The 4,812-nt window shown below is 34.8% G+C and overlaps 1 protein-coding gene across 1 annotated transcript in view; it reads right to left on the bottom strand.

Moving 5' to 3' along the window:
- The window catches only part of LOC141480569 (uncharacterized), a 220,592-nt gene that overhangs the window by 171,565 nt on the left and 44,215 nt on the right, over positions 1–4,812 (bottom strand). The window lies entirely within an intron of this gene.

Genomic DNA, 4,812 nt, shown 5'->3' with positions numbered 1-4,812 from the left:
GGTTTAAGGATATATTCTTTCGTGAATTAGGAAGAGCGCTCTTTGAATTCAATGCCAAAGCAATATTGTAATGCATAAGAACTTTTACTTCTTGGTTGTAACATAGTATAAACATAATATAGTACATAAATTTTGCTTCGTCTCTCATTTTGTAATGAAACAACAGAAATTTAAATATCTAAAATATCAAATTCTATTTATTCTTCTTGAAAATTGTTACAAAGAAAAAACAAACCTAACAAATTGAGTTAAGAAATTAAATAGGTATTTTCCTATATTTGGCTGCTGCTAGTTTTTTTGAATATTCAGTATCAATTTTAACAAGGTTTTCTTGCTATATACAGGGCTTTTCATGATGAGCGTTAATTAGCCGTTTCTGGCAAACTATTTAACGGATCAACCTGAAAATTCCATAGTATGCATAAGTCAATATGACCTACACGCCTAAAATATTTCAGACGAAGCGGCGTTGTCGCTTTTCCTATAAAGTAGCGGCTTCTTTGATTTTTCAAATGGAATACCCCTTATATAATATCATATTATGATTCATTATCACTTTGTCAACAAATTCATATACTATTTCCCTATACCTATCTATCACCGTTTAGAAGATATAAATTAATTTCGATATTTTTTTTACCAAACATGAACTTTTACAAATGCCGATAATCTTGAACTCTCTCGCACTAAAACGATCAAATTTGGAATGGAGTGGAGTGATACTATGAGGATCTTCACTCCAAGTCATATTTTCATTTGCCTCATACAGGGTCTTCAAAAAATGTAGATACTTTGATCTCATGAAAAAATGAATGGAACTCAATTTTTTCAAATGAAACACCCTGTATATTTCAACATTTTTGAGCTCTTCATCCAATTTTAGATTAACTTTGTTCAGATAATACTATTTCTATTTTGAACCGTTTTCGAGATGAACTGTTTCAAACGGAAACTGACGTGGTTTTCTTGCTCGTTTTTTTGAATTCATCACTTATTTTGGATATTCAACATTTTTTTATTACTCAGTAATATTTCTTTTTGATCCAGTTTTTTAACTGACTCAGATCAGTCAATTCGAAATTGGTATGTACCTACCTTAGAAAAAGTTACAATTTCTATACATTGAGGTATTGGTCTCTAACGTACGACAGTACAGCGAATCCTCCATCGGCAGATTCTAGAGGAGTGTGTGTGGACGTCAAAATACTAGAGGCTTCTAAACCCATCTCATCAAAAAGACAGGCGAACTTGCCGGAAGCCTCTGAAGTTAGAACGGAGATGAAATTCAATGACTTGATTTTACCGCGAAAAAGAACTATCCCCGATAGAATAACGGAAATAACACAAGAGGTTTATAAAAGGAATCATTCAAGGACTAACCCTACTAACTATGCAAAAAAGTTAGATGAAAAGGCTATCGCTGGTTCATCATCGTTAGTGCAGTGCCAAGACCCACACGATGTTATCACTGAAAAGCGAAATAAAAGAATTTCGAACGTGAAGTCTAGCCATAATCTCATTTTGGATAATGTCAGAGAACAGGCGAGTAACATGAAAATGAGGATACAATTCGAAAAAGAGATGGGAGTGACAAAACGAAGAAGGTCTGATTTTCCTTCTTCAGGGCCGAAGTCTAAATCGAAACTGGGAGTGAAGGATGAGATACGAGAAATAAATGAAATCAGAACAGGATCTACAAATCGAAAACAGAAAGTAAATAACGAAGCTGTTACTTCGGGAAATGATGATTCGGGTTGCAAGGCAAAATCAAGGCATATACGAAAGTTTGAAGCAGTAACAACAGGATCTACAAATTCAAATTCAAAAGTGAGCGACCAATTTGTGGCCTTGGCTGATGATTCTAATTTCAAGAAAATATTAGGACAGAAGAGGAAATTTGAGAAAGATAAATCGGAATTCACAGAACTGAATATGGATGTGAAGAACAGAACTGTCAGATTGGCGAATCGTGATTCAAGTTCTATGCAAAAACCGAGACAGGAAGCAAGAATTGAAGAAGGTAAATTGAGGTCTACAGAGCCGAAGCTAGCTGGGAAGAAGGAAGTAACCACTAATTATGGTTCTACGTCAAGGCGAATGGAAAAAGTTGAGGAAGGTGCGACAAGATCCGAGAAGACATGTTCTAACTCTACAGTGGATTATGTCTATATGGGTGCTGAAGATGGCCAACCGAAGAAACGCACTAAATTAGATCGAGTTACCCAAGACAATTCTGAGTATCTCAGAGGCATACCGCAATGGGCAGCAAGGTTGGTGGATATGGGATTATTGGAGCCGCTAACAGACTCGTCCCCAGTATTTTTGCCACCAAAAAAAATAAGGGTGGGAGATAATTAAGAGAGTCAGGAATTCATAGTCTGCATGGAATTATTATAGGTTGATGAACATTCCAGTAATATATGTATGTTTTCATATACTAGACAATGACATTTTATTTTCTCGTAATAGTTATTTCTTATAATGGTTGTTGGTTATAAACGTTGTAGTGATTCAATTCTACTGCCAACGGAGTGTTAGTAAAGTGTCGGCGGAGGGGCACGCTGAGTTAATAAACTAATTGTTTTTGGACAATCAGTGTGACATGGTCAGCCGCCACGGTAGTGTGTTCATTGACTGTGAATTCGACGATAGCGATTGCAAAATTAATGTTGTATCGCAGCTATCTATCTCTTGTATATTCTAATGTATGTTCAGATTGATGAATAAATCAATAGTGGTTACAAGTTTATATGTATAAGAATTCATCGAACCCAGAGTCTCATCTCATAAATTGGCACCCAACAGTGGCAAAGTATTGCGTGTTCCACGATAGATAAATTGAAATAATATACACAAGTGGTGGCGATCTTACGAATTTGGCGAATTGAAACGGTGAGCAGAGAGCGAAGAGAGGAGAGGGGTGAGCAGAGGATTTCGAGAACGCTCTTACGAATGACGTAATTAATAATTAGTTATTAATACACTTTCGGAACTATTTTTTTTCGCACCGAAGGAACGTATGGTACGCAAATCTGTTTGAGCACGTCGATAGATATACTTTCGAAGGATATATTCTGAAATAAGTCATAAAATTTTTACTGAGAAACCACTTTTCCATTTCCCATACGCTAGATGTTTCGGTACAAATGAATTTTTCCTGAATATTATACTCTTATTTTACATTTTTTTCATTATTAATGATTTTATAGGGACAGTTGGCTGATATGAGTTTATGTAGAATGCTGACTCATTTATTCGACATGTTTCAATAATATATCGTGTTTTCAAATTGATAACATCGAAATACAGGTAAAATTCTTAATATTTGCAATCTGGCAACACTGTTCAATTGTCCCTCATCATAAACTGTGGATGAAAAGTTGTGGGTAACTTCACACCAGTGTTGCCAATGAGGGGATAATTGTCCGATTTGCGGATAATTTCAAGTACTTGGGGATCCTGAAATTTTGCGGGTAATTTTCGGACATTTTCGCAGTCGCGGAACTAGTCCTGAACGCATTCACATGCGCGCATGCGCTCTTTAAAATTTGTCTAGCGCGCCGAGGAGCACCGTGAAAATTACTAAATGTTCTGTGTTTTGACTGTTTTGTGATCTAACCTAACTCATCTCACTCCAACTAGTCCAACTGTCAACTGTTGATCTGTAAAATAAATACCGGAAAGGCGGGAAAATATGTTGTCTGCTTTTAAATAAATTGAAGTAAGTTAATTTATTGTGAATTTTGGATTAATCTTAATAAAATCGAACTCCTAGTTCCTTATAGATTGAATTGTTTCAAAGGAGCTCGTTATAGATGAATATCACTGAAACTGTGTTTGATTGAAGTCAAAATATAATGGATAGGTGGCTGCATAAGGTAGATTTTTCTTTGCAAATCAATTTTAAAAATATCCAGCCTTTTTGTTTTTGCATATTTCAGTCTGATGAAGAAATATAATGATCTAGACCAAATACAAACAATCACTTCTCAAGAAGATCCTGATGGTGATGGTAATAGACAAGAGATGAATGTAAGAAGGTAAAGGCTATAAAAAGTTTTAAATGTATTAAACTGAAAAGTTTCAGACTAAGAACAAGAACACATCATCTGCATCATCATCTTACGACTCCGATTCAGAACAAAGTTCAACCCAACGACCGACACGAAAGGTGTTGAAGCGAACCCGAAAGGATACATTTACATCTTCGAAATTGAGAAAATATAAGTTTTGTACCAACTGGCTGGAATTACCCGAAATGAAAACTTGGCTGTCTAAATCTAAATCAAGTGCAGATCCAAATGGACATGAAATGGCTTTTTGCAAAGTGTGTAAATGTGACATTTTGGCACATAAGAGTATTTTGAAAAAACATGCATTCAGTGAAAAACATAAAACGAACTTGAAACAAGTGAGTAACAACACAAAGCTCACTGACATTTTCAAAAATAATTCCTTGGAAACAAATATTAGAAATGCAGAAATAAAGCTGTGTGGGCTTTTAACTACAAACAATTTGCCTTTTCTTTTAATGGACATATTGTCTCCTCTACTTACCAATATATTTCCAGATTCACAAATTGCTAGACATTTGTCCATTAAAAGAACAAAGGCAACAACTGTAGTTTACGAATGTAGTAATATTTTTTTAAATAACTTATACAAGAAGCTACAGGAACCTGGCTTTTTTTTTCACTAATATTAGATGAAACAACTGATATATCTGCTAAAAAGCAGTGTGCATATTCTGTTATATATTTTGATGAAGAAAAATATAGAATAGTAAATAGATTTTTTGATATCACTGAAATG

Source organism: Leptinotarsa decemlineata, unplaced genomic scaffold, assembly GCF_025532065.1.
Source record: "Leptinotarsa decemlineata unplaced genomic scaffold, Ldec_3_MD MMD2_P_RNA_scaffold_9, whole genome shotgun sequence".
NCBI lineage: Eukaryota > Metazoa > Arthropoda > Insecta > Coleoptera > Chrysomelidae > Leptinotarsa > Leptinotarsa decemlineata.
Note: the sequence above shows the minus strand (reverse complement) of the source record. Positions and strands in the feature narration are given on the sequence as shown.